The following is a 12,103-nucleotide window of genomic DNA, read 5'->3' as shown; positions in this document are numbered from 1 at the left end:
ATGGAATAATTCCACAGAATGTTGGAATTATATGGTTATTTTGAATAAGTAGATTGCTTTACTGCCAAAGAATATACATATCATGCTTGCTTGCTTGGGAGATATATTTTATCACAAGGACATGAACTCAGTCACAGGATAAAAAGGACATGAACCCAGTCACAAGGTGAAAATAGGAAACTCCGGAAGGCCACTGTTTGACTATAGAGATTATGTCCAAACAGTCCAAAAATGCAAAACAGTAATAACATCCTGAGCAGAAAATATGCTGACATCATTAAATAAAATATTGAAAATTACAGCTTATCAATAGAGGAAGTCAAGGGAGGATATATGTGTGTGTTTAACAGACCTGTCAGATCTCGCTTGCACTGCGCTGTGAAGGGACATCTCCAGAGATCTCTGTTCATTAAATGTTTGAAGAGTGCACCCACTGCCTCCAGTCTTTCTTCCACGCATCAAAAATAATACGCTGCGACAACTGGCTACCCTGACATGATGCGTGAGAAGCCGCATTCGAGAACCTAGATCTTAAGGTGGACGCAGGTGTTACGCCGGCCGGACATAACAAAAGGTAAGCAGAAACCTATTATTACTTTAAATTAGTAACTATCAGTATCTATCCGTAAGAATCTGTAAATTAGACTGGACAGTGAATTAAAAGGTAAAAGTTAAAGGTTTAAAGAAGTGTATGGAATAAAGGTTTAAAGAAGTATATAGGATAAAGGTTTAAAGAAGTGTGTTTTTGTCCTTGGTTTGGCAACCCCACTATCGCCTGACGAGACGATAGGTCCGGCGTGATGGCTGGGTGACATAGTCCCGGGGAATTCAGGCCCCCCGAAATCTCAGAATTGTGGTTGGGGTCACAATGTATGGAAACCTTGCGGTGTTAACGAGTTACCTAGTGTTAGAGAGAGAAGTAGTGACGGACTTATCGGAAACGAAATTAAAGCAGCAGAACAGGTAAGCAAACTTTTAAGAAGTAAATAAGAATTTAAATAAGGGAAGTAAGGGAAACAAGGTAAAAAGTGAATTATGGATGGGGAGTTTGACAGGGAGCTTAATGATGATGGGTGGAGGCTTGGAAAACGGGTAAATTTGAGGAAACATGTAATGTGGGAAAGGCAGCTGAAGGTTTATTAAAGGAAAAGAAAAAGGGAATACAGGTTCAACGGGTCAAGGAAAAGTTGACTGAATTAATAAAAGAGAAGGGAGGAAAATTAGCTGATTGTAAGTGTCTGGGAACCTGGATCAGGGATGCAGCACAGGAGGACACCCCCGAAAATGACCCAGGCAGCATGAATTTAGCAGACCCCATGCTGTACGTCATTGTTGAACACCATGAACTGCCTTTTCTAGTGGACACTGGAGCTTCACAATCTGCTCTCAAGGACTCATACATTCAACCAAGTTGGGGGAGAGTATATCAGTGTGGTGGGTTTCTCTGGGAAATGTCAACGTCTGCCCCACACAGTTCCCCTTCGAGTTGAGGTAGGGGGACAAGTCATGGAACACTCGTTCATCTGTGCAACATCTTCGCCTATGAATCATGGTTAGAGGCTTGTTGATTAAAAGTGGAGCTACAGTGATGTGCTCGGCGAAAGGCCTGAGTGTGAATTTCCTCAATGGCACAAACGTTGCATGTTTTGGTGGCAGTGACATCACTGGACAGTATCTGATGAAACCTGTTATGGACGAAGTAGCAGACATTTACTGGGGGTTGGTTCAGCCTGAAACTCCCGCCCATGGTGGAATTCTGACAGCCTACCTGGCCTGGAAGCCGTGGATCACCTTGCATGATAGGAATCATTCAGATTGTTATCTGGAAGAGTTTAGTTCAGTTTAGTTATTTGATCTAATGTTCAAATTTGGGACATTAGATCAAAAGTCATTTATGTAGGACCTGAAGGTGTCGCGGCGGCCGTTGACCTGACCCCTGAACAGAGACAATGGTACATGATGGGAAGCTGTCCCTCATGTCTCACTGGCATTACACCCAGGGCACCAGGCTAAAGAGCTTGGGCCAATGGTTAAAAAATCCATTAAAAGCAAAGACTGGTTTGACACACAAATACCCCAGCTGGCCCAATCTCCCAGTTGCAATATATATGCAATTATAGTAGACACAAGTGATGTAGTTATACTACAACATCAACAGATTTCCAGGCATCATGGCTGGGAAATGACAGATCATCCAGTTTCAGGTAGCCGCTAATTTCCCAATCTGGGTTAAACAGTACCATCGCAAGCCTGAGGCAGAACAGGGTATTTCTATTGAAGGGCTAATAAGGGCAGGAGTTTTAGAACTATCTGTCTCGGAATGGAATACTCCCATTCTGCTTGTAGAAAAGAAAGGGACAGGGAAATATCGGATGGCACATGATCTGAGGGCAATTAATGACATCTTGGTAACGCCCACAATACCAGTTCCAAACCTTGACTAACCTGTCCCCTGATCAGTCCTGGTTTACTTGCATCGATCTAGCTAATGCGTTCTTTTGCATCCCCTTACATCCTTCTGGCCGCAATATAGTGTCATTTACTTTTAAGGGTCAGCAGCTCAGGTACACCAGATTACCACAAGGGTTAGCACTCTCCCCAGGCATTTTCAATCAGGTGTTGAGACAAGCTTTGGAAGACTGTCTGTTACCCAATCAAACCACTGTAGTGCAATATGTTGATGACCTTCTTATTGCAGCAGATTCAACTGATCACTGCCTACAGGCAACGGCTAGTGTTCTGCACCGGTTGTGTGAGACAGGGTTTAAAGTAGCAAGGGACAAATTACAGGTGTGCAGGAAACAGGTGACGTTTGTAAGTTGAGTAGTCTCCCAGAATGCCACAGGTCTGTCGCCAGCACACTACATAACCCCAAACCTAAATCAGTAAAAGAAGTGCTAGCTTTTCTGGGTCTCACTGGATACAGCAGACATTACATCCCAAATTATGCAGGCCACACACAGCCCCTGAGAGACATGGTTAAGGTCCAGGGCATGCGCAATCTGACTGCAACTTTAGATTGGTCTACGGAGGGCGAAACTACATTTGTGCGGGTGAAACAACTACTTGCACAAGCTGTGGATTTGGCATCCCCAGACTATAGTCAGCTGTTTTATCTTGATGTTTCTGAAACAGCTGGAACCATAAACGGGGTACTGTTTCAGAAAAAAGGGGGAGAAAGGCAAGTACTCATGCACGCGAGCATATTGCTAAACAATATGGAGAAAAGACGTGCACTCAGCATGCAACGGGGTGGCAAAAATCATTCAAAAAACAGCACCTCTGGTCATGGGACACCCACTGACAGTGTTGACCACACACAGTGTAGTGGCGTATGTTAATTCTCAAACATTCACACTCACTGCACTGCGACAACGGAGAATTAGCAAAATACTGGAAGCACCATACATTACGTAAACACATGAAGAGATTAACATGGCAGACACCATGGGAGGAGGAGAACCGCATCAATGTGAACAGGAAGTGAGAAACAAGAGAAGGTAAGACCAGATTTAGAAGCAGAACCCATTCCTGGAGCCCGTAATCTCTTCACGGATGGCTGTGCGTTCAGGGAAAAATCAGGGGGATTGATTTTTTGACAGGAACCAATCTCTTTGAGAGGGGCAAGATGCTCTTTCACTCTGGAGTTGCCCAGGGTGAGAGGCGTAAGGCAGGTGTGTGCTTACTCATAGCCCCCCGGCTTAGTGCCTATACGTTGGGGTTTAACCCAGTGGATGAGAGGGTAATTTCCCTGCACCTTCGTTCAGAGTACCATGCCTTTTTGGGGACCCTAGAGGGGGTGCTGGAAAGCATTCATTCTGGGGACTCCATTGTTCTGCTGGGGGACACTCATGTGGGTAATGACAGTCAAGAGGAGCCAGTTGAGGTTGTTCGGGCATCTGGTTCGGATGCCTCCTGGACGCCTTCTTGGTGATGTGTTCCGAGCATGTCCAACGGGGAGGAGGCCCCGGGGCAGACCAAGAACATGCTGGAGAGACTACATGTCTTGACTGGCCTGGGAACGCCTCGGTATACCCCCAGAGGAGCTGGAGGCAGTGGCTGGGGAGAGGGAGGTCTGGGTTTCTTTGCTCCTACTGCTTCCGACGCGACCCGGATAAGCGGTGGATAATGGATGGATCGATGGAATCCATGTATAGTGTTGTTTCCACTAAAATTATGTTCCATAGTATATCCTTAGGATTTAACAGAGCAGTGGGTTTTCAATGAATGCCCTTCCAGAGGCTGAAAATATTTCCAGATTTGCAAAGTACCTCATGTTCCTCCCAACATATTTCTGATTCTATGTATGCAATTATGGCTACAAAATATACATATAGAGTGTGTCTGAGCATGTGAACTTGCATGTGGAGAGTTTGCTTTGGCTGACTGAGTGGGACTTGGTCCAAGTCCACTTGTGGCCACCCACCTCTACCTGTTCTAGCTCTTTCCCTCAGTGCAGAAATGGGTTGTGTGTGTGTGTGTGTAAAACTCACTGTAGATTCTCCAGTGCACAGTGTGGATCCTGCAGTAGATCAGAGAGCAGCTTGACTCCAGACTCTCCTGTGTGATTATAGGTCAGATCTAGTTCTCTCAGGTGGGAAGGGGCTGATTTTAGAGCTGAAGCCAGAATAGAACAACCTTCATCTGTAATCATACACCCTGACAGTCTGCAAGAAGGCAAAAGTGCAACATATGCCCTTATCATAAAGAAAAATACAACTGCATTAGAGTAAATTCATAGAAATCAAATCCTGATAAACAAGCACTCCAATATTAAACAGGAGTCTGTTCAATAAATTATTGTCTAATAATATTCATAGATGAAATTACAGCAAGTTTATTACAAATAAATGGAGACAAGTGAATATTGTAAAAGTAAAACCTTTAGATCATTCATTCATTATCTGTAACCACTTATCCAATTCAGGGTCACGGTGGGTCGAGAGCCTACTTGGAATCATTGTGCGCAAGGCAGGAATACACCCTGGAGGGGGCGCCAGTCCATCACAGGGCAACACAGACACATTCACTCACACCTACAGACACTTTTGAGTCGCCAATCCACCTGCAACGTGTGTTTTTGAACTGTGAGACGAAACCGGACCACCCGGAGGAAACGCATGCGGACAACACACCAACTCCTCACAGACAGTCACCCGGAGCAGGAATCGAACCCACAACCTCCAGGAGTTGTGTGACTGCGACACTACCTGCTGCGCCACTGTGCCACCCTACCTTTAGATCACACAATGTGAAATAAATAAATAATGAATATCAAAATTTTTGCCAAGAAAATTAATCTTTAACAGTCCAGTAACATGACCATTGCAGGAGTCTCAACTGCTGGAGATAAATGTGTGAATTTATGGAATAGCCTTATGGTGTATACTATTTGACATGTTCTTCATATGCTAAAATGTAGATTTGGTTATTGCCTTTAACTGGCCATTAAATCAGGATCCAGGATCCAGAATTCTGACCTGGTCTTGGTGCTCTGCTGTTAGATAGTAAGATAGATCAGACTTTATTGTCATTGTAGTAATACTACGACATTCTGTTCAGAACTCACTGAGACCAGCAGCAATAAAATGAAACAATAATAGAACAAAATACAACAAGAATAAAAATATTTGAATGAAATAATTTAAAATAAGATGTTTACAATCCTTAGTTTATAGTGTCAGTGCATTAGTAGAGCAGTGCTTGGGGTAAGAAGATCCCTGAAAGGAGTAACACACCACAAGTCCTCTCATAATCAACAGAGGTCTTCCTTAATAAAGTGGGTAGGCAAAAAAAATGCATGTAAATGACTTTAGATTGATGGATTTGTTTAGGGCTTTTAAAAAACTTAATAACTGAGCGGCATGGTAGAGCTGCAGGTAGTGTCACAGTCACATCGCTCCAGGGACCTGGAATTTGTGGGTTCAAGTCCTGGTCTGGGTAACTGACTGTGAGGAGTTTGGTGTGTTCTCCCCGTGTTTGCATGAGTTTCCTCTGGGTTCTGGTTTCCTCCCATGGTGGTAAGTAATGTAAGCTGTTCAACAGTAAATTATTGCACAGAGACCAGTTCTGGGTTTATATTTTGATAATGGGTTCTCAGCCTATCAAATTTTATAAATAAGATGGTGATTAATATTAGAGTTCTTAGTGATGATCTCATAAGTAGGTCCCTATTTCACCGCATACAAAACTTTCATGGCATAGAAAATTTGTCAACAAAGCAAGGAGATCCTTCATAGTTTGGTCAATGCCTCTCTGACATGCACTTAACAAATTTTGGCAGATGAGCCTCTGATGTTTGTCAAGAAGGAGGGGCCATGCCCTCAGGATAAAAAAGTCATCAATCAGCATAGTGTTACTTACCTGAGAGTCTCCAATTTACAGAATGAACTCCTCAGTCCAGCAGAAAGCAGCTCAACTCCCGAATCCTGCAGGTCATTGTTACTGAGGTCCAGCTCTTTCAGGTAGGAGTTTACTGATTGTAGAACTGACCCCAGAATTTCACAAGCTTTGTGTCCAAGATTACAGATTGCTAGTCTGCAAAAATTAAATACAGAGCACATATTGCAGTTTACAATTGATGTAAACATAAGTGTCTAGGATTATTAAGACCATGTTTGCTGGTTTGTCTTCTTCAAATTATTTGCGAATATTAATCAAAATACAAATCACAAATGCTTTTAGTAAGTGATTATTGAACATAGTTTTGTCAAAATATTTCCCTTTCTTCTTTCACTCTTTCAAAGTGTTTCTACCTGATCTTGCACTGACGGTCAAATAATTATTCATGTGTTGTCTAACACATATCCCCTTAGTCAGCAGGGAGAGCACTGTGAATTTACTGTTGTTGAGGAAGTGTGTAAGTCCACATGGAACATGACACTGAGCATCCATTAATGGTGACAGTGGGGCTAGGAACACACAGATTTGGATCTACATAAAAGAGCATAAGAGAAGCAAAGGTCTGTAATGTGAACTCGGAGGGAGTGTACTTGATGACAAGATGTGCTGCCAATGTTGTTGTTGCTTGCACATAGAAAGTGGGCTGTGGTCTATGTGAAGTTCTAGTGGACTATTTTATATATATATATATATATATATATATATATATATATATATATATATATATATACCTTTTATATATATATATATATATATATATATATATATATATATACCTTTTATCCTGTGGCTCAGTATTATGACATTATTATTTTACCTATATAGGTAAATATTTTACTTTGTAAAACCAAGTGTTCTTCACTCTTCACACATCTAATGCATTTTAGGAAAGTAATTTTTACTGCACTTTATGCTACCACAAATTATACTACCACCAGTTTTACTCAGAAGATCAATTATTTTAAATAATATTAATAACCTAAGGTGCCTCTGTATTTGCACAGTACTCTACCAAACACAATGATATTGTTCAATGAAAACCAGTTAGGAAAACCACAAATTCCTGCTATGTCCTGAAAATGGGCTTTAGAAGCAAACTTAATAAAAAATTCACCTGAGAATCTCCAGTTCACAGATTGTACTCTTCAGTCCAGCAGAGAGTAGCTCTAATCCTTTCTGAGTCTTTCAAGTCATTGTTACTGAGGTCCAGTTCTTTTAGGGAGGATTGTACTGTTTGTAGCATTGATGCCAGGGTTTCACAGGAATCCTTTGTGAGATTACAGCCACAAAGTCTAAAAAAAATGAAATAATATACATGACTGTGTGCCATCCAGACATGGGGACTCGAGTTTGAGACTCTGGACTAGAGTCTCGCTTAAGTCGCTCAAACAGACTCGACTTGAGACTCGTCTTCAAATGACTCTGACTTGACTTGCACTCAAGATTTGGGACAATCTTTGTGTAATGGCTTTATTAAGATCTATCTATCTATCTATCTGTCATTACACGCCTTTCTAGATACCCAAGGACGCTTTACAATCCACACTGCTCAGAATGCTCAGAACACTCAATCCACACACACATTGGCGAGAAGCAGCAGCCTACTCTCAACCAGGAATGACCGTCCACCTGGAGGACTGCATCGGGCACCAGGGCTTCACCCAGGATAGAGCGCCAATCCATATCTGGGCACACACACACTCACACAAACAGACATTCATTGACATACACACTCATTAACTCACACACCAGAACATTTATTAGAGAAGCCAATTCACCTACACTCCATGTTTTTGGACTGTTTTGTGTCTGCTATCAAAATAATCAAAATATAAATAAAATAGTAAAACATATTTGTGAATAAAAAAATAAATATAAAATCTAAGTGCACTTAACAGCATTTATCAACAGATAACTGCTTCTATTTATTCCTGAGAAAAAATATTTTGGAAAAAAGGTTTTAAACCCTGTCCAAGTTAAGAGCAGTAACTTGTAGGAAACAGTTCCCAGTCTTGATGAAATGGCCATATCCTCAAAGAATGTTCTTTCAACACTTCTCTTTTTAGGTCACTCCATCGTAGTCTGGCATGCAGCGCCAGGCCTCTGCATGAGCAGCGAGAGGCACCTGGTTCTCAGTTTACAGGTGGTCTCCTGGCACCCCAGTGTTGGTGGCCAGGAGAACCATTTATTTTGCTTTTCCTATACAGAGGGTTCTTCGCCTGGTTGTGACAGAGATTTTTTCATTCTGTTTGAGTGTGTGAACATCTTATGAACCAGTGCTTTGTGGCGACTGAGAGCAACCTCACAACACTGCCTACAGACCATACTCCAAGAGGGGTTGAGGGAAGGTTAGAGTTGGGTTCAATAGAGTATTTGTACATTGCCTTAGGGGATAGAGGGATTTCTGGTGCATGCTGCCTCCTCTTTTTGATGGGAGGGGGGATGCTCATCTGAGAGAGATGCAGGCCAGATAGCTCTAAGTGATGGTTGTTCTTCAGAAAAGGGAAATGACCCCTTAGGTCTGGCAGCATGTCCCCTGGTTTGAGGGACTGTCACCTCTCAGAGCTGTGTGGCTGTGCCACCTTAAAACCCTGATGGAAGCCATTTGCTGGTGGAGGTTAAGCAAGCCATGGCGCAGTGGCTGGCTGAGGTGCTGGCTTGTGATGCAGACAAAAATCAAATGCTTCTCCTCCTTCCTCACATGGCAGTGATGGCTGGACCAAATAGCTCTTTAGGGTCCACAGGAGCATCAGGGAGATCCACCTTTTCCCTGTCACTTACACTGGACAGATTCAACCAGAGTGATCTCTTTCCAGCCACTGCAAGGCCCATAGAGCGCCCACAGCTCTGGACGGCACCAAATGACGTGCACAGGTTGCGGTCTGTAATGACACAGCTGTTTGTCCATCTCCTCTAACAACTCTGCCTGATAGGCGGACAGGAGTGGAGTGGCATTCGGTGCTCTGACTGCTAGTGTAGAGAATTTGTAGATCTTCTGGTACATGGAGGTGGTGAAGCATTCCATTTTCCCAGGGAAAGAGAGACTAGCTAATGAGAGGGTGGCTCTCCTGCTTGGATGTAAATGGTGCCGTACTGAAGGCTCCACAATCGGTGGATTATAGAGCCCGAGCTCCACCATGTTCTCTACATCCTTCTATGAGTACCCTTTAACGGGCACACAGTGAGAGAAGAGCTTGTCCCAGAACTGTTTCATCTCCGCCAAGCATGCAGGTACTGGCGGGAACAGCTGTTTGCTCAATGACAAGCAGGGCAGGGAGCAGTCTTTTCCCGTTCCATGCCCAAGTTACCCTGGGATTTCACACCTCAATCAGGTCGCAGTTGAAGGTGGAGGCAGTCCCACAGCCCTGAGAGCTAGCTGGCCTGAATGAGTGAGTTGAGGGGAGGATAGCATCCTCCTCCTCATACTGTGGGTCATCCTGGAGAAGGTGCATGAGCGCCTCTTCCTCCTCCATGTCCTCCATGAGGAGGCTATTGTCGAACAGTGGAGGTAAATCAGGGTATTCCGCCTCCAAGCTCACCTTGACACATTAGCAGTTGGCACTGGCTAGCTCATCTTGATGCGTTAGCTTGCCGGGAAACATGACATGTGGAAAATTCACTGCTGTTTTTCCCGCTGTTTTTCTTGACTGCCGAGGTATGTTCGAGCTCTCTTTTTTGTCCATTCTTGCCAGATGCAGTTGCCATACTCAACTTAAGTGCAGAGGACCAAACTATATACAAAATAATACAAATTGGGTAGTCTGAAAACTAACTCTATGCCTGCATCGCAACAGAGCGGTCACGTGACTCCTCCCAACAAGACTGTCTCTCTCCTCCTGGATTCTGTCCGGAAGAGCTTGAAGTGTGGGAGAGCTTAAAGCATTTTGTTAGGTCAGTCGTAAGCTAATGCATCTTGGCTTAGTGAATAGTCCTGTTCCCATTCTAAAAACCAAAAACTGTACTGGGATATTGGTCCAGAGCAAACAAGTCCACTTTTTACGGACCATATTCAGATGAAGAGGCCAGTGACTCATGTTCAGTGTGTGGTGCGAGAGGGCATTTGCTCTCATATTGGAGAAGCTCTCAGGAAGAGAAGTCCATGGTGGGAACTTGAGAATAATAAGCCCTTGGGCACCTATTTGTGTTCACATTTCCAATGCTACCTTCTGCAGCACGGTGGTCAGCTTATCTTGGAGACTAGCATGTAAGCTGTAAGCTTAACTGTAAGCTCAGAAAAATACACAGAATGGCTACATGCCAAATAGCAGTGTGGCAATTTTGGCCATCTTTTTCTTACGTTATATTTTTAACAGTTAAAGTGATATAATGTAACTGTCTTTCTCCCTCTCATTCTCACTCTCTCACACTTAAACATGACTGGCTCTTGAGGCTTCTACTAACTCACACTCTTCCTGTCTCTCTCTGTCTCTCACACACCGAGTAATGTTTACAAATGTTGTGAATGGCTCTTGGGGCTTCAGCTAATGTTGAGCCAGGGGAGTGTGTGTTATTGAATAAAATGATGTTGACTACATGATAAAACCCATATATTGCTCATAATACACATCGGAGTGTGTTATTACAACCATAAAGGGTAACTTTGGTGGTACACTAGCCGTTATAAACACAGCAACTGACAATAAAGCACTTATTATCAGAATCTATGTCTAACACTAGACTATGCAGGTGCTACCACTCATCAATAACTCTCAAAAACTTGATTATAACACACTCCGCTTATTAGCAGAATCGATGTCTAACATAGGGTGACCAGTTTTGAGATGATGAAAAAGAGGACATGCTTTTGGGGGGGGGGGTTGATGAGCTCTCGGCCCTCGCTGCCGTTGTATGCTTAGCTGAACCTATGCGTCTTTTACACCTTTATTTGCTACACATGGGAAAACATGGGAATTACTTTTTTAATTCATCCAAGAACTTACATTTACGTTTCGGCATAGCTGCTCGAGATGAGGGTAGGTACATAAGCTTTGCCTGACGTAAACAAGGACTACTGATGTGCAGACTGACCAATTAAATGTTTACAGAGAAGGTTTTTGACCAATAATGGTAGCTCTACAGTCAGACCGTGCAATCCGAAGATTTTAGGCTACTTCACCACTCCCCTTTCTCACTCAAGCAAACCAAACGGAGTAGAGGAGGGTGGGACTAGTTTGTGAATGGAACACTTCTCGAAATTCTATGTAAGCTCTACAAAAACAAAATCCCGGACGTTTGTGAAATTCCGCCCGGACATTTTTGTAAGTCTAAAAAAGAGGATGTCCAGGTAAAAGAGGATGTCTGGTCAACCTATCTAACATGAAAAAGTTAGCTAAATCCAGCTAAAGTTAGCAGCTGCAAACCCTGGCTCACTGCTGTGACTCTCAAAAACCTGAATACCTTCATCAACAAAAATGATCACTAATACTGCAACACATGAAAAAGAGCAACAAATACTTACTGCTCGAACTTCTATCTTCAGGTCTGTTCAGCTCCAGCTACTGTGTAAATTCAGTCCAGTATTAACTCTTGAGCTGCTCATTCTCTCTCTCTCTCTCTCTCTCTCTCTCTCTCTCTCTCTCTATACACCATAATGTCTGTACTGGGAATACAGAGCTAGATTATTCCTGTAGATCATGAGAGTCTTTTGCCTCGTAATTTAGAAGTTGCTTAGTGCAGTAAAGCAGAATCATTTAGACACTGT

General features: G+C 43.0%; 1 pseudogene; it reads right to left on the bottom strand.

Moving 5' to 3' along the window:
- LOC136701590 (NLR family CARD domain-containing protein 3-like) overlaps positions 1-12,103 on the bottom strand; it is a 29,707-nt pseudogene that overhangs the window by 5,060 nt on the left and 12,544 nt on the right.

This window comes from Hoplias malabaricus, chromosome 7, assembly GCF_029633855.1.
Source record: "Hoplias malabaricus isolate fHopMal1 chromosome 7, fHopMal1.hap1, whole genome shotgun sequence".
Classification (NCBI taxonomy): Eukaryota; Metazoa; Chordata; class Actinopteri; order Characiformes; family Erythrinidae; genus Hoplias; species Hoplias malabaricus.
Note: the sequence above shows the minus strand (reverse complement) of the source record. Positions and strands in the feature narration are given on the sequence as shown.